General features: G+C 46.7%; 1 long non-coding RNA gene across 1 annotated transcript; it reads left to right on the forward strand.

Annotated features, from left to right (window-relative positions):
* The first annotated feature begins 374 nt into the window (after positions 1–374).
* LOC129137338 (uncharacterized) lies at positions 375–16,351 on the forward strand. The gene is made up of 5 exons (XR_008539804.2): positions 375–479; positions 4,446–4,511; positions 4,697–4,962; positions 13,911–14,112; positions 16,128–16,351. It is a non-coding gene; the product is annotated as an uncharacterized LOC129137338 (long non-coding RNA).
* The last annotated feature ends 2,538 nt before the right edge of the window (positions 16,352–18,889 follow it).

Consider the following 18,889-nt stretch of genomic DNA (forward strand, 5'->3'; position numbering starts at 1 on the left):
AAGATGCTGATATTCATGTTGGGCTAATTATAACCATTAGTACTAGGGACTACCGCCCCCCACCTAGGACGGCTCTGGAGCTGCCCTTTTCCTCCCCGCCCCCATCCACGCCCCTCCCCAATCCATGCTCTGCGCTGCTGTGCTGGGACCTTGCCTTCCAGTTAATGGGGGTATTGTCCCCGCCCTGCGGGAACAAGGCGAGCTCAGCTGGCCTTAGTCACAGGTCAATTGCTTCATACAAATCCGCAGGGATCCGCGGATGCTGTGACAAGGGGCGGGCGAGGGAGGGCTCCGCGTCAGGGGCAGACAGCTCCAGGTGCTGGAGGCTGCCGCGCGGAGAGGCCCGCCCAGCCAGGATGTGCGTTGTCCTGAGAATCGAATTACCCGGAACCCCAGAGCTCACCCTCTCTGAAGGAGAGCAGGTGCCTCCTGAGAGCAGGGCTTCTCTACCTTGGGGCACTATGAACATTCTGAGTGGGGTAAGTGTTTACTGTGGGAGGCCCTATTCATGGCAGGAGGTTTAGCAATCTCCCTGGCCTCTAGCCACTAGATGACAATAGCACCCCTGCCACCCCCACTGTGTAACAACCAAAAATGTCTCCAGACATTGCCAAATACCCCCGGGTCGGGGACGAGAGGGCAAAAGCAGCCCCAGTTGGGAGCCACTGCTTTAGAGAATGGAGCTTGGAGCTGATTTCTGGGACAAATCCCATGGGACAGCCAGGAAGTGCACCTGGGTAAGGCTGGAGGAGGGTATGAAAAAGGGGAGGGCTTAGGCCCTGACCAGAAAGCATCCCAGTGCCGGGTAGAGATGAGGACCCCAAGTAGTGCTAAGTGGCAGCACTGCAGATGCAGAGGGTTGGAGCATGGCTTCATGGGAGGTGGTGTTCCTGAAGGAGGTGAGAAGTAGGCTGGCCTCAGGCAAGGGGGTCTGGGGGTGCAGTGGAGGGGATACTCCAGGTGTTGGAAACAGCCTGAGCAAGGGCCCTGGGGGATGAAGTGAGCATGAGACCGTATGAAGATCGGACACAGGCTGGGATCTGTCAGGGCAGGGAATGGAAATAATATTAATAGCAATAAACTGTGACCTTGATTTTTGAGTACTGGCCATGTGCCACATTCTGTTCTGAGCAGGTTACTTGTGTCATTTCATTTAGTCCTCAAAAATCTCTACAAGGTAGATTTGATTATTATTCTTATCTTGCAAGTGAGGAAACCACGGCTCCAGATGTTTTGGGGTTCACCAGTGCACACAGCCTATAAAGGCAGGTTCACACTTCAAAGCCAGGCTATTGACCTTCTGGCTTCACTCCTTGCCCTCAGAGCCACACCCCTCTGGGTGGGTTTGAGAGGGTGAACACAGCAGCCTTCTCCTAATTCCCTGAAGGTGGGATCAGGGCTAATCCATCAAGTGAATGAATGAACACATGAATAAGTGAATGCACGAATAGAGGAAGACTCTGGTCTGCTGTGTGTCCTGCTCCTCAGGCAGAAATCACCTTCCCACCCTACTCCTGGCCCCACCCAGCACCCCCAGCTCTCTCCCTAGGTACTCTTTCACTTTGGAAACATTCACAGGGCTTGGGGCATGCTCTGGCATGAGTGCCCCAAGAAATGCGGGTTTTCTTTGATCCCCTAGCTGGGTCATGTAGAAAGAAGAGAAAGAGAGAAAGATCTAGACACCAAAAACTTCTAAGTGATGTAAACACCAGAGCAGCCGCCGAGAGCGCTCACTGCTTGTGTTGGTCTGCTAGGGTTGCCACAACAAAATACCATAGCCTGGGTGGCTTAAGACAGAAATGCATTTTCTCAGAGTCCTGGAGGCTGGAAGTCTGAGATAGAGGAATCAAAAGGGGCGGTTTCCCCTGAGGCTTCTTTCCTAGGCTTGCAGATGGCCCTCTTCTCACTGTGACCTCACATGGTCATCCCTCTGTCTGAGTGTCTGTGTCCTAATCTCCTTTTCTTTTAAGGATGCTTGTCAGATTGGATTAGGGCCCACCCCAATGACCTCATTTAACCTGAATTGCTTCTTTAAAGGCCTTATCTCCAAATACAGCCACCTTCTGAGGTCCTGGGGGTTAAGACTTCAACATACAAAGTATGAGGGTACAATTCGGTTCATAATGTTGGTTTATTTCGCAGGCGCCCTGAATGAGTGCCCAGATGCTTGTGAGGCCCAGATCTTGGGGTGTGCAGCCAGGAAGGGCTCTGCTAGCTTTCCCACCTCCCTCCTGACCTCTTCTGCCCCTCACTGGACCCAGCCCATTGGCTTCAGGATGGGCCCCACGGGACATGCTTTCATGGAACCTGAGGAAAGAATGCACTTACAACAGCGCCGGGAGCACAGAGGCTTCCCACTACCCTTTCCGAGAAGCACGTCTATTTTCTCTAATTTATTCAGTGCTGCTGTGCGTGTGTGGCCTCTCAGGTAAAGAGTGATTTCAGCTAACATGCACCATGCCTGCCACCTACCTGTACTGGAGATTTCAGACTGATGCCTCCCTTGGGTCTCCAGGGAACTTTCTGATTCAAATTCCATTTGACGCAGATTCTGAAAGTGTGCCTTGCGAGGGCCCTGGCCTGCCATCCTCATTATACTCAGAAGCCCAGAAGTAGCAGTGGCAGGGGTACCCTGGAAGCCCCGGGATTCTCATTAGGTGACAGATGCCACCACAGGCCTCTGCCATTTGCCAAGCTTTCTATTACAAGCCACCTGGGAACATTCACTCAGGGCTTTTTCAGACAGAGCTGCACATCTGGCACTATCTTGAGTCTGTGCCTCTGGGGACCCCGTCTGTACTCAGTTTCCCTATCTGCAAAATGAAAAACATAATACTTATTTCTCAGGGATGAATAGAGATAATTCAGCATGTTTTTCAAATTTCAGTGTGTTGCCTGCACCCTCATGAGTTTTACTATGACCACATGCCACCTGTACCATTATGTTTATTTTATTTTTTAGAGATGGAAGGTCTCATTCTGTTGCCCAGGCTGTAGGGCAGTGGTGCTATCCGTAGTTCACTGCATCCTCAAACTCCCGGGCTCAAGGGATCCTCTCACCTTAGTCTCTAGTACTACAGGTACACACTACCAAACTTGGCTGACTCCTTTATTTATATAGAGATGAGGTCTCGCTATGTTGCCTAGGCAGCTCTGGAACTCCTGGCCTCAAGCCATACTCCCATCTTGGCCTCCCAAACTGTTGGGATTACAGACATAAGCCACCACACCTACCTTCATTATTTATTTAATTAATATTTCCTTAAATGAATCCATGTTGAAAGACTTGAGCTGATCTATTTCAAAAGGAAATTTTTATATTATTAGCATTAGAGGAAAATTGATATCACTTGTCACAAATGCAAAGCAATAAGAAAAGACAAAGAAGACGACGTCATAACTGTTTATCTGTGTACCAACTAAACTGATGAAGAAGAGCTGTGCTGTGCCTCCTGTGCTTTTGGAAGCACATGAATATAAAGGATGCCTAGGGTCTGGCACATAGTAAGTACTCAATGAATGATCACTGCTATGAAGAAAATGAGGCCAACGTGGTGTCTGCCCTTGGAAACATTTCTCTGAGTTGGTCAAGGGGAACAATTTTGCTCCAAGAAACTGTCATATTTATTCTTCTCTGATAATTAGAGTTCCACAATTTATCATGGTGGTAAGTTGCAAAAATGGCAACAACCATCACTCTTCCCAATAAGAAGTGATGTCCATTTCCTGCCCCTAAAATCTGGTCTGGCCTTGTGACTTGCTTCAGCCAATGGAACATAGCAGGAGTGCTGGTATACCAGTTCTAAGCCTAGAGGAAGAGGCTTTCCAAGGGGCCTGACAGCTTCTGCTTTCTCGGGCCCCTGCTATCACCATGTGAACAAGCCTGGGCTGGCCTGCTGCTGGATGAGAGGCCATGTAGAACCCAGCCAAGGTGTCCCAGTTAAGGCCATCTCAGAGCAGCCAACACCCAGCACCCAGCAGCCTGCCATCGGTCTCCAGATGCACGCATGAGCCCAACCAAGATCAGCCAGTCGTGCCTCAGACCAGCAGAACTGTGCAGCCCAGCCTGAGATTTGTGAGGAGTGACAAATGGTGTTTTCAGCTTCTAGATGCTGGGGAGATTTGTTATGCAGCAACAGCTGGCCTTCCCATTTTGTCTTGTTTGTTGCGATGGTGCCCAGTCATAGCAGCTCCATTTGTGCTAGAATTATTTATGTTTCCTCTTCCTAATTGTCTTCCCTTCCTTTTTCACTCCTTTGTGTGTGTTTTTGAAAGACACCTCAAGTATCTTTGGAAAGGAGCTGGATATAGATAATAAATTGAAAATCGAACTGAGAATTGGTCTGAGAGTCCCTGCCATTCTTGAGGCTAGCCTGTGGGGACACGAGGAAGCAAGGAAGATGGACAGCGGTGCTTTTGGTGACAAGGGGATCTTTTCTCTGCAGTGCCCACTTTGTTCACCTCTGCTCACTGGGGGAGCCAGGACACGGATCCAGGTTTTCTGACTCCGGGTCTCAGGCTTGCTCCATAGCGCCACCTGCTGGTGACGGCAATCGGTGTGGCGGGATGGGCTGGGGGAGGCGGGATGGGCTGGGGGAGGCGGGATGGGCTGGGGGAGGCGGGATGGGCTGGGGGAGGCGGGATGGGGGTTTGCTCCTGGCATTACCACTGGGCTCTTTCCGTTTGCTGGGCACAGGTAGGCACCCAAATCAAGACTCAGATTTCCTCATCTCAGAAGTTGTCCACTTCTTCTCCGACCTCCACGGTAACTCGGAACCACACCGTGGAGTTATCCCTGTGTCCTCTTTCTCGGAAGTTCCACATCCAACCCCTCAGCAGGTCTCAGCGGCACTCTCACCACCTCCTCTGCTCTGTTCCTGTTTCTCTTGGATGGCCGAATGTTTCCTAAGGAGTGTCTGCTGCTTCACGCTTGCCCCCTGGAGTGGCATCTAAAAGGTGCAGGTCAGATGAATCTTTCTTCTGCCAGGGCTCCCGGCTTAGCCAAGGAAAAGCACAAGTCCCTGATCATATCCTGCAAAATTCCACATCTGGGAACTCAGGCATATCAGGCCTGGTCTCTTTTTCTTCTTCCTTTTAAAATAACAAATACATTGACATGCCCCTTATTACACCATGCTGAAATGAAATTCATAGGCAATATCCCTATCTATAGACACAATTTACATAAATCCATGTAAGCCACATAATGCCCTAATTGTATTCTAGAGGAGAATTAAAAGGAAACTAATTTATAATAAAATAATAGTTATCTCAGCATGTAAATATTCCAGCCCAGCTCTTCTGAAAAACACAATGAAGGTGTCAAAGCCCCCTCTGCAGGTAGACTTTCTAAGAATGGGACACGACAAATACAGTTTGGCGCCCACTCAGTGATTCAAACTCCATGAAGGGCATGGTTTTCACTGATGGGGTCCTCATGAAGGTGATCAGCTCCTGATAAAGCCCCCAGAATAACAGAGCATAACCTCCGCTTGATCCACACACAAGCAGCAGCCCCAGAAATCTCAGTGTTTAATGAAATTGAGCAAAACATGAACACAAAACCAAAAATAACCCCACATTCCTTTGGGTTAAATGTGAAATCAAGTTAGGTTCCAGGCTCCAAATTCTATCTAGGTTTTTTACCTGCCTTGATATATGTTGGATAATTCTTTGTGTGAGGAGCTGTCCACACATCACAAAGCTTCTAGCATGTGGGCCTCTACCCACTAAATGCCATGAACACCCCCAATCTTTGTGATGACCAAAAACAGGCCTACAAATTTATAACCTTCCCACCACTCACCTATAATCTGGCTGTTCTGGCTTCCACCCCAACTTCTTTCCTGCTATATTCCTCCTCACCTACTGCATTCCAGCCCTACTGGCCTCCTGACCTATGAGTTTATCTGGGAGAAGAATGTTCTAGGCAGAGGGAACATTCAGTGCAAATGTCCTGGGGTGGAAATGTGCCTGTCTTGGTCCAAGAACAGTAAAGAAGCCAGTGTGGCCTTAGCAGGGTGAGTGAAGGATAGAGAAGTCGGAGATGAAATTAGAGGCAGCAGGGCCCAGAATGAGGGACCTGCGAGGTCGTTAAAGGGACTGACATTTTAAATTCAAATTGATGGCTTATTTTGAAATGTCAGGAGATTTTGCAAAACTGAGACTGCATTTCTGCATAGCAACCATTGGTGAGGCTTGTTCCCTGTGGCAGGGGTGTCTCCTCTTCAATTTGCCACAAGCCCCACCCATCCCTATTGCCTCATGCATCCACCTGCTTTGCTCATGTACATTGCCTGTCTGCCCCATAGGGATATGAGGTTACAAAGTCTCCCCACAGGGGAAAAGGCGCGGGGAAATATAGTGAATATGGGTGTGGAGGGAGAAGGCAGTTTTCCCCCTTCCCTCCTCTGGGGAGCACAAGCCCAGGCTTTTCTGGGAAGGGACTCTGGGAGGCTGTGGGTGAGGTCTCCTCTCTGACACTGCTCTGCATGCTCCACTCCCAGGCCACCTGCTGAGAAAGCATCTCTGCAGGGGAGGCCGAGGCAAGGGCACCCATGGGGACGCCTCGAGGAAATAGGGAAAATATTTTCCCAGGGAAAGCCAACACTGCCATTTGTTTTAGTTGCTTAAATTATATGTGTTATTTATTTTTTAAGTGGTCTGTCATTATTGGTGAATGGGGAAGCCACCCGGCCTCACAATGCAACCAAAATTTTAGATATTGCTATGTAGTTATTAACGAATGAGCTTTTCATCTTTGGAAAATGTGCTGTGCATGAAGCCCAGGGGGCTGGGTTTCTTGTTATTGGGTAATTATAGCCCATGAGGAGGGGGTGGCCTGGGTCTTCAGCAGCAGGCGGGGTGGGACTTTTCAGGCTCTCTGCATGGTGGCTCAGCCATCCATTCGCATATTTATTCAAACATGCATATTGGGCGCCTACTGTGTATGAGGTGCTGCTCCAGATACTGAGAGCAATGATATTAATATAAAGAATAAAGCCACCACTTTCATCATGCTTACTGTGTGCCAGGCACTGTTCTGAGTGCTGTACCTATATTAACTCATTTCATTATCCAAACAACCCAGCAGGTAGCATTTTCCCCATTTTACAGATGTGGAAACTGAGGCAGAGAGAGACAGGAACAAGAGACACAGGCTCCATGTATGCATAAGAAATTTCCATGCAATGGAGAAAAATCCAGCAGAATTATATGACAGAGAGGGCCTGGAAGGGGCCACCTGCAGATAGGGTGGTCAGGGAAGGCCTCCCTGGGGGAGGTGGTGGGGAGAAGGAGACAACTATGGAGAGACGTTAGTGCTACCCGTGGCGAATCCCTATGGGTCTGCAGAACCTCAATTCTTGCCTCCTCAGAAGAAACAATCCCACCGAGTAGGCATAAGACAGAAGGAGAGACCGAGGCAAGTCTTTAGAGCAGGAATGAACGTTTATTAAAAAGTTTTAGAGTGGGAACAGAATGAAGGCAAGCATATTTGGAAGAGGGCCAAGTGGGCAACTTGAAAGACAAGTGCCCTGTTTGACCTTTGAATTGGGGTCTTATATGTGGGCATACTTCTGGGGTCAGGCTTCTCTTCTCCCCTGATTCTTCCATTGGGATGGGCTGTCTGCATGCACAGCAGCCTGCCAGCGCTTGGGAGGGGAGCATGCACAGTATATTTACTGAAGTTGTACGTGTGCTTACTTGAGGCGTTCTTCCCTTACCAGTCAAATGTCCCTGGAAGGTCATATACCAAGTGAACGCTGCCATTTTGCCTCTTAGCGCGCATGCTTGAGTCCACTTGCCCAACTCCTGGGATCTTATCAGGAAGCTGCTGATCACCAGTTTCAGATGTTTTCAGCTATTGGGAGACTGCTTTTCTCTGGCGCTGGCTGCTACCAGTTATTACTTCAGAGAAACAGAAAGAAGGAAGCTGGGGCCGAGGGAATGTGGTTTTGCTGTAAAAATCTGACTGCACTCAGAGCCTGGGACTTTCTAACCGGCATGTGATGGTCCTGGGTGGGGGGCCTTGGCTGCTAAGCTGGAGGCCGTGGTCAGGGCATGGCTGGGAATAGCGGTCTCTCAGGGTGCAGAGAGGACACTCAGGCACTTGAGTTGACCCTCACTTGTGGGTGGCTGGACAAGGAGGTGCTGAGGCCTCAGGCGGGGTTTCTCAAGGCAGAATTAAGGGCCACCTCCCCCATCCCCCACTCCCACCCTCTCCACTTAGGAATTCCCTGTGGTGTTTTTTTTTTTTTTTTTTTTTAACATATGCAGATTTATGGGCTTCACCAGATCCTTCTAATGCTAAATATTAATGGCATTTGCAGTCTGGAGCAGAGGAGCTGGGTGGGGGCACTGGGAGCTGAACACATCCCTGGACACGGCTGTCTCACTGGAGGGGGTTGAGTTCTGCAGAGAGAACCCTAAATGCAGAACCAGGACCGAGGGGCACAAGTTCTAGGAAGAAATTTTAATTCAAGTTACTCAAGGATTTTGTAAAGGCTGGAGCTGTCCAAAAGCTGGAAGACGTGGACTCTAGGGTCAGGCAGACCAGATTGAGTCTTTGCTTGACCCCTCTTGGTTGTCAGACCAAGGGACTTAACTTCCTGTTGCCTGAGCTTTCTCAGCAATAGAATGGGGACAAACACAGCAGCCACTCATAAGAGTGAAATGAGTTAACACATGGACAGTGCCTAGAACACTGCACACAATAAGTGCTCAATAAATGTCAGCTGTAGTTATCAGCACATTCTTATTAATGGCAATAGAAGGACTTGCCTTTACAGGCAGATCAACCTCTTGTGAGGACAGAAGCAGACTCTAATGCCCCTTGTTACTGATTCAAGGGGCCTGTAGAAGACCCTTCCACCCTAAAGTGATGTTTCCAACTGTCTGCTATGGCCACGGGCTAAAATGGCAATGGCTTTTGCTTCCCTGCTCTGGGGTCTCTCTGGGATGCTCTAGAAAACTGGGAGAATAAACAGATCCAGCCTGGCCACAAGGGACTCTCTCAGCATCAGATGCCATTAGCCAACGGAGTGTCCTTCCCCATCACTTGGGCATCACAAAGTCACCAGAATTCTTACGCCTTTGAGAAAGGGTGTGCCATGCCGGTCGGTAGTGTGACTTGTACTGGATCAAAGTCTCTCTCTGGAGGAAGCTGGGCCCAGGGACTGCTCACTACCAGAGAACATTTCAGCCTTCCCTCTGAGACTGGGTTCTTTCTGCTGAGAGCCTGTGGAGGCTGAGATGGCCAGGTGGGGAGTGATGATTGATGATGGTGATGATGATGATGATGATGATGATGATGATGATGGTGACGGTAAAGATGAAAAAGAAGAGAAAATCATAAAGATGGCAACCATTACTATCGTTCTTTCTCACTCTGCTGAGCACTAATAATGTATCAGACACAGCATTCAGGATGCTTCCCCATTCATTATCCCAGCTAATCCTTGCAGCAACCTTTATGAGGTGTGTGCTGTCGTCTCTACTTTATTTAAGAGAGAAAATGAGGCTGATGGAGTTGAAGCTCCATGTTCAAGGCTACCAGGCAAGCAGGAGGTGGAGCTGGATGAGAGCCTAGTTCTGGGCATCCACGCCCTTAACCGCTAAGCCATGCTGTCTCAATGTAGCCACCCCAGCAACCTTGGCCCAGTGGGCCGGTAAGGCTGGCTTGTTGAGAAAGGGACCCTGGTATAGGGCATACCCTTGGTGTCAATGGGGTGAGTTTGAGAGATGGGACTGTTGAGGACTGAGGAATGTGAAAGGCAAGACTTTTTAGCAGAAGCTGCCTCTAAGGAGAGGCCTCCTTCATCACCCTGCTCAGACTGCACTCCACCCTTGGCATTCCACACTCCCTCGGTATTGCAAGACAAGGCAATGATAACCACTCGATTTCAACTGAAATCACTTGTTTTTTCCCCCTTCCCAACTGGGCTCTCCCCTGAGACCCAGGTGTTAATGAAATCAAACAAATGAAAATGGGTAAATTATTGCAAAGCTATGAACACCTCCGCAGGGCCACGCCTCACTAGTTTCCAATACCACCTCATTCCGGAGGCTGCCGGAGGAGCTGAAGCAATTTTGTCCCATGGGTGAGGTGGTGGAAGGAAGGGACAAAAGAGACAAGATATTGCAATCAGAAGGTCGCTGACCCAGGCTTTTGTATAATTATAGAATTTCATTTCGGGCCAACTGGATGGACGACTGAGCTTGTTGGCAAATTAGTGGTGAAAAATAAAGCAATTTTTAGCGTCCTTGAAAGAGTTGCCACTCCAGTGGAGTGTCAGGGCCCCAGAGTCGGGGAGGAAGGGATGGATGGAGAAGAGGGGCCTAGGTTGGAAGCAGCTAATCATTTGAACTCATGAAGCAGAGACGTTTTAGTTGGGGATCTGGGTGAACATGCCCCTTGCTGCCCAAGGGGATGATCCTGACTACCTTTGGGGTGTGTCTTCAGGATAGAAGGTGCTGAGACATGAATCTGGCCTGAACTGTGCTCTTCCTAGAATGATTCTCCAAGAATCAGGTGCGGAGATTTTTCTTTTTTCTAAGTAGTGTCCAGACCAGTTTGACATATAACCCTGGCTTTGCCTTGACATGACCAAGGACAAGCCTCTTAGTCTTTCTGAACCTCAGTTTTAATTATTTTGTTAAAATGGAGAACAGGAACATTCACCACATGAGATTAGCCCAGTTGATTATAGATGAGAAAGTACTTTACACATTAAAATGAAATATGGTTTTGCTTGATATTATTCTTTCCACGTTTTTATTATGAACATTGCTTTTTATTTTTAGCAAATAGATTTGGCCTCTTGCCTTATCACCAATTACCTTTATTATTATTATTGTTGTTGCTATATCTGCCCATGCATCCACTCTATAATTATTTTGTTGACACTTTTTTTTAGATTGTCTTACTTTTGCAATTTTCACTTAAATACCCCTTCTAGCTTTACGTTAAGCCAAAATATACATGAACATACTGGTTTCTTTTCTTTCTTTTTTTCTTTCTTTCTTTCTTTCTTTCTTTCTTTCTTTCTTTCTTTCTTTCTTTCTTTTTCTTTTCTGAGACAGAATCTCTCTCTGTTGCTCAGGCTGGAGTGCAATGGTGTGGTCTTGGCTCACCACAACCTCTGCCTCCTGGATTCAAGGGATTCTCCTGCCTCAGCCTCCCAAGTAGCTGGGATTATGGGCATCCACCACCACACCTGGCTAATTTTTTGTATTTTTAGTAGAGACGAGATTTCACCATGTTGGCCAGTCAGGTCTCGAACTCCTGAGCTCTGGTGATCAGTTCGCCTTGGCCTCCCAAAGTGCTGAGATTACAGGTGTGAGCCACCGCGCCCAGTTCGCAGTCTGGATTATTAATGACCCTATTTCAGATCAAAAGTTCCCGAGGATTGGAGAGAGGGACAAGACTTGCCTGAAGACATACAGTCAGGCAGTGGTAGAGCCAGGACTCGAACTCAGAATCCTGTGACCCCCAAAGTGCTGTGTCCTCTCCATGAATGGACCAGACCACAGAGGCTGGGAAGTGGTGTCGTTACTCTCTTCCTCTCCCCATAATTAACCAGTTGGGGAAGGTGAGATAAACCAAAGCTGAACTAGGTACCCACAAGGGTTTACATTAGCCTTAGCCCATTCAGGGTTTTCCGCTCATATCACACAGAGCTTTTGTGTGTTGGTGAGCCAGGCCAGGTGAGCCTTGAGAAGTGATGTGGTTCTTGATGTTTCAGGGGAAGTCAAGAGGGAAATTGTGATGTCTTTGAATTTTAGGACAAGATGGGGGGAAACTGCAGCTGGATTTATATATAGGCTCTCCAGTGGGGCCATATGTGGGCATCTAGGGATAAGTGGGGGCAGGAAGATCACCTGCTGTTAGCCCATTGATAATTTGATCACAGATAGGTACCTCTGGGAGGCTTCCAAAATAACTGGAGACATAAGAGCATTCCCAGGAAGAGAACTAAAGAGAACCCCTGCTCTCTAGAAACTGGGAGCAGAGGGAAATCATGGGATGGTTAGAGAATAGTATGAGATGGCACGTGAGAGAGTAATAGAAGATGTTACAAGATCCTAGGAGCAGTTGGCATTTTGGGGAAGGAGAGACTGGGACATTGGGGTAACCTGGGATGGCTGCCTGGAGGAGGTGAGACTTTATCAGGGATTTGGGAGGAGAGTACATTAGCCAGAACGTTTAGCTACAAAGATCAGAAAGTGCATCTTGACCTGGTTAAAGCAAAGTTAAAAAAAGAAAAAAAAGAAAAAAGAAACCTTATGTTTTGTTTTGTTTGTGGCTCATATAAACAGAACGCTCAGGGTGAAGCCTATGAACCCAGGTGCTACAAAACTGTGGTCCACGCTGTGGCCGTGTGTTCATTTCTTAGCTCTGCCTCCCCTGGGTTGGGGTGGTTATTTAGCAGCTTGCTACATGGGGCTGTAAAGATGCCCCTGGCAACTCCAGTTTTCAAGGTCCTTGTATCCTGTGTCTCAAAGCGTACCTGCAGGATTTTAATATACGGAGGTGGCCACGGGATGACACAAAGGGGTCAATGGCATTGAAATAAGACCTTTGTTACTGAACAGCTCATGAGAGAAGGGGCATACTACACCACAAGAGGCCTCAGAGAGAAGCATCAGTTTTGGTCAGGAGGCAGAGGGAGTGAGGGGGAAGCCTCTGCCAGAGCCTTTATTAGGGTTTCCTCAGGCAAGGCAAGGCATTGGGTATGGGTGTGGGGGGTAGTTAGTTTAGAATTGGCTCTTCTGAATAATTCTGTCAGGCTTTGGGGCATAGGGACTTGTGTCTCGTGGTCTGGTACTTGAGCTTGGGTTGATTTGGGGCAGGGGAAATATTGCCTTGGGGTGTGAGAGTTGAATAAAGGAAGTGTTTTGGGGTATGGACTCAGGGTTGGTTGGTTTGCATATGAAAGGCGTGTAGTCAGGTGGAGTTTATTATCTCTAGGAATCAGCTAGTCCTGGGAGAGGCAGTTTCTCTCCAGTTAGAGAGGCCACAAATGCCAGAGCATCAATACTACAGAAAATAAGCAAATATTGTTAATACAATTGGCCCAATGGGTGGATGCCCAATAGATAAATACAGACTCTAAGAAAACACAGGACATCCTGCGAGCATCTTTTTCTTCCTAGCTTTGATGGGATGGAGTCCTGTGATTGGTCAGTCCTGAGAGACGCACCTACCCCGGGAAGGCCAGGCCAACCTCGTTGGGAACACAGGAACATGTTACTGCAATGGTTGGAGGGATGATGATGATGCTTGGCTGAAAACCCTGTGTCTAGGGGAGAGAAAGGATTCTGCTGTGGTGGGCTGAGGGCAGGGGCATTTCAGAAATAGGAGGAAGAGGCACGACAGAGATGTTAGCCATTTATGAAACAGTCTTCATACATTACTGTCTTCAAACTATCTTGCCTGCTCCTTCCCTTGTCAATATCTCAGATGGATGGGTTAGCTTTCCTGTTAACTTCTGTAATTGACTCATTTTCAGGTATTAAAATGTCCAGCCTAGTTTCTATCAAATCCAGTCTTGCAGCCCTTTCCAGTCTTCTTCCTTCCTCTTGTCTCAGCTTGACTTGAGCTGGAATCCTGGAGGAGGGGAGGTTGGGGAACCGGGACTGTCTGGCATCTTCCTCCCTCCTTGCCCTCTTATCTGCTGCTGTGGGTGTTCTGTCCCCTGTGTGTGAGCCCTGAGGTGAGAGGACAGATATTATCCTGGATAGGCTGTTACAAGGCATCAATTCTATCAGGGAGTGGCATCTTCTGTTGGCTTTCATGGGGCATCATGGTTTTCTCAGGAAGGATCTCTGTGTGACACTATTTCTGGGTATGGGTTTCCTGTTCTCTGGCTGACCTCATGGGACCTTTCTCTCGCTCCCCTTTCTTGCAGGATACCCTACAACTAACAGGCATGATGCCATCAAGACATCTTGAGCCTGGCTACCTCCCGTGGCCTGTATTTTGTCCACAGGAAACTTGCGCAGTCTCACTACAGCAAATTGAGGTGGTATGGGGTGCCTGCTGCTGCCTCTCTCCTCACGTTTCCACAGAGGGCTGCCCCAGCCTGACTCCCACTTCCAGAGTTTCTCCAGGTAAGAAATGGGTGTGAATCTCTGTACATATACGCTGTGGTGGGCATGCACCTCTCCTTGCTGTCATATTCCATGGGGTGAAAGTCGCAGTTAGCACCTGTCACTTTCTTCCTGTGGGCTCTGCTCAATGTACCAGGGGAGCTGACATGCTTGGGAATAGGAGTCTGTGGATAAATACCCCAGCTTCCTTGCCTTTATTTGGGACACAGTGTGTGCATGATAGTCATCAATGGGTTTGAGCTCCAGTTGCCCACAATCGTTCCTGCTCATTAATGCATGCTGTATTGGCTTCCTTTCCATCCCTCTCTCATTTTCCTACTTCCCTCTCAGTACTTCCTGGAATATTTCTCAAACTGCTGTACTTGAGTCTTTAGCACAGGGTCTGATTCCAGGGGGAACCCAGCCTAAGACATGTGTCCTTAAGCTCCCAAGTACACACTCCCAGGATGGTTCTTATCTCATCTCATCCTATCCTAGTTGAGGGTGGAATGGGGCTCCCAGACTCCGCAGCTCAGCAAGCCACCAGCCATGGGTATCAGGCTGGTCCCTGAAGCCAATCTCTTGAGCAACCTCCCATGCTTGGTGGCTGCTGTGCCTTCCATGCCTTGTCCCTTTCTGTACCTCTTCCTGAGTCACAGTGCTCTCTGCCCAGGGTGACAACTCTCAAAGCTGACTATCTTTTTACTTCCCCATATTTCTCTCAAACATTTACTCCTCTCCTTATATAGATTGGAGTGGGTGATGGGGATACTCTTAGGTCTTAGTGGGTGACCTGTTAGGCCACCTCTTAAGAAGTCTGAGGGGGTGTGTCCTGCAGCTCCTCTATAGAATATGGGGCACTTATCACTTATCTTATGACAAATTTAGCTCAGGGACTTAGTCAGAGACAAAAGTCCCACTCACCAGCTTGTTTCAAAATACAGCTGATGCACATACACCTACCCTGAGACCCCGCAATTCTACTCCTTCATATGCACCCAACAGAAATGTGCTTATATGTTCACCAACAGACACATACAAGAAGGCTTATGGCAGTGCTATTGGTGATATCACAAAACTGGAAAAAAAGCCAATGCCCATAAACTGTAAAAGAGATTATTATATTGTGATATAATCATACGGTGGGTTACTACTCAGCAATTAGAATTCATGAACTACAACCTCATGTAAAACCATGGATGAAACTCACAAACATGGTTGAGGCAAAGAAGCCAGACACAAAGGCATATATACTGCGTGATTCCACTTATAAAGAGTTCGAAGTCAAACAAAATTTACCTGTGATGTAGAAGTCAGGCTCATGCTTATCTTTAGAAGGGAGGCATTGACCGGGAGGTACCATGAGATGAGCTTCTGGAGAGCTGACCATGTTTCATTTCTTGACCTGGGTGATGGATGTCTGGGTGTGTTTACTTATGCAAATTAATCCATCAATACACTCAGGATTTGTGCATCTTTATTACATATGGCATGCTTCAATTTCTGTATTAATATATGAATACCAGGCCAGTATAAACCTGCTGGGAGCATGCTAAGCCTGACAAGAGGAGAAAGAGGTCTCATTCTGAGGGAGATGCATGAATGAGCAAGTAAGTACTGTCAGGAGGCAAGAGAACACCTCTGGGATAGGATTTCTGCAGTGTTTGATCAAAAGTCCAGAACATATAACTGAACAAGTAAGAATTCATTGAATTGACATCACTCTCTTGGAATGTAAGATTTAATACCCTTGCAAAGGCCTGAGGAGATGGGACAAACTCACTGCTAAAGAAGCTTCTAGAAGCCTAGAGAAGGCACTGGCCCATACTGAGATGAAGTAGAAATAGCTGAGTTTCCCCGGCAGGAGGAAAAAACCTGAGGGAAAGGGACATGCAGTATATGAGGCCAGAAGGCCCATAGAGGATATGTTCCATTGGAGGACCCAGAGGACACACCATTCACCAATAACATTAGGAGTGCACTGGTGAGAAGCACACCAGTCTCCCAAGTAACTCATTGTTGGCTCTCCTCTGCAGATTAAGGCTGCTGATAGGAGAGACAGATGCAGAACTGGACCATTAGGAAGATGATGACTTCCTAATATATCAGAAGCCAGAGGACTACAATTATCATAAAGACTGGCAAGGTCAGAAGGGCTGCAATGGTGGCTTGAACTGAGAGCATGGATAACAGAGCCTGGTGTCCTTAGAGGCAAAATATTTAGGCAGCCAATAAGGCTGCTGCCTAACATTTACAAACAGAAGGCAAATATGGAGGAACAGAGGTGGAGAACTTCTGCTTTCAGCCAAGATGGAGTAGCAAGTTTCAGATTTGCTCTTGTTCCTGAAACAACCAAAAATACACAAAATAAGTGAAACATTAGTTTTCTAGACATGAAAATTTAGGCAATGAAGAGGAATAACCTTTCAGAAATAGGAATCAAATGAAGGGAGCCCTATGAGTGCCCCATCTTATTACCTTGAGAGATTTTCCAGTTTATGGCACAGAAAGGGGAAACTCAGGTAGACTCTCGAGTTCAGAAGGCAGAGTTCAAAGTTGGGAGAGAAAAAGGCAGTTAGAGTTTGTAGGATGGTACACTGGAGAAGAGAATGCTGCACAGGGGGATAACTCTAGAGGTCTACAGAAGGATTCCCTCAAGTATTCAGAAAAGAACTGATAAATACCTATGTGTCAGGAAACTGACCAGGGCTAGGGATAGAACCATCCGAAACGACTGTAAGGAATAGCACTCCATACTCACACAGGGCTGGAAATAGTGCTTGTTTCCATTAGCCATAAGGGAAAACCTAAAGATTCATGAGGCATTGGGTAGAATACACAGAAGGGTCTTGACTCAGTTGTGTGGAATAATTTGCTGTAGATTGGACATTGTTCTGGTTCTGCCTAATGAATCTTAAAAGCAAGACCCTGAAGGATCAAACTGTTTCTGCATAACTGAACTGTATCCAAAACAAAGCTCAAGAATATTTTTAGGAATTAAAAAATCCAGCATACACCAAAGTGAAATCCACAATGCTTGGCATTCAATAAAATATTACTAGGCATGAAAAAAAGCATTAAAATATCTCCCATAATAAGGAGAAAAATCAGGCAAATAAAATTGACCAAAACTGACACAGAAGTTAGAATTAGCAGACATTAGTTAATATTTAATCATTAGCATTGTACATATTTTAAAAGTTAAGTAGTGATATGCAATAGAAAAAATGATCCAAATTGAACTTCTAAGTCTCATAGTACAATATGTGAGATAAAAAATACACTGCATGAGATCAATGGTATATTAGATACTGCAGAAGAAAAGATTAGTGACTTGAAGACATAGCAATAGAATCTATCTGAGCTGAATACACATAAAAAAGGCAACAAGAACAAAAACAAACAGAGCATCAGTGAACTGCGGGACAACTTTATGTGACCTCTTATATGTAGAGTACTCAAAGGAGAGGAGAGAGAAGTATGGATAAAAATTTTAAAAAGTAATGGCTAAAATATTTCCCAAATTTGATAAAAACTGTAAACCCACAGATTCAAGAAATTCCATAAAATTGAAGCACAGGAAACATGAAGAAATCCATAACAAGGCAGATCATAATCAAACTACTCAAAACTGGTTGTAAAAAGAAAGTCTTAAAAGCAGCCAGAGGAGAGAGAAAAAGAGTCTTGGTATACACAGATAAAGACAATGGTGACAGAAGATTTCTTGTTGGAAACAATGCAAATGGGAAGATAGTGGAGCAATATTTTTTAAAAGCAAAGGAAAAAACATATCAACTTAGAATTCTATACCCAGAAAAAATATCTTTCAAAGGAAGGAGAAGTGGCCCAAGTTGAAAATATGTAGAGATTCCTGGACAGAGGCCAATAGCCTGGCTGCCTGGTCAGAGTCCTGGAAGGAAAAGGATGAAAGGATTGGAGACAAGGAGGTCTGAGGTTGAGACATATGGATGGACATATGGACATTGGTGTGAACTCTGAAGATTTTTTTATCACATATTAACTCTGATAAGAAGCTATCCACCACAGAAGAGGCACTGAATAAGAAGACAAAATGACTCAGCCAGTTGACTTTAATCACCCTTTATCATTGGCCACCCCGGAACTGGCAGAATGGACAAATGAATAGAATGGTCATGATTGTAGAGACAAAGGTTAGTATGGGTCTCATTATGAATTTCCACTAAGGAAAGACAATGTAGCTACTGCTGCCACTGAATACCTAACTTGCCAGCACCATGGACCAATACTGAGCCTCTAGATCTGGCACTATTCCTCAAGGAGACCACTGAGCCACTTGGTAGCAAGTTGGCTACATTGGGCCCCTTCTATTCTGGAAGGACCAGTGGCTCAACCTTATAGGATAGATACCTATTACAGGTATAGTTCTGCCTTTCTGCCTGCAGAGTCTCAGCTGGCACAACTACTCAGGGATTTGTAGAATTCTTGATTCACAGACATGGAATCCCACACAATGTAGCATCTGTCTAGGGAACCCATTTTATAGTGAAGAAGGTGTAAAATTGAGTCAGTGACCATAGGGTCTATTGGTTATATCGCATACCATATCATCCAGAAAGAACTGGCCTCATATAGTGCTAGAATGGCCTTCCAAATGCACAAGTAAGTGCCAGCTTGGAGGCAAGGCCATCAGATGCCATCTTTCAGAATGCAATACATGCATTCTATCAGAGATCCCTGGGTCCCAGATAGGAAAAGTACATGGACTCAGGAACCAAGGAATGGAAACATCCCTTAACATTATTCCCACTGACCCTGC

The sequence above is a fragment of the Pan troglodytes genome, chromosome 18, assembly GCF_028858775.2.
Source record: "Pan troglodytes isolate AG18354 chromosome 18, NHGRI_mPanTro3-v2.0_pri, whole genome shotgun sequence".
In the NCBI taxonomy this organism is placed as follows: Eukaryota; Metazoa; Chordata; class Mammalia; order Primates; family Hominidae; genus Pan; species Pan troglodytes.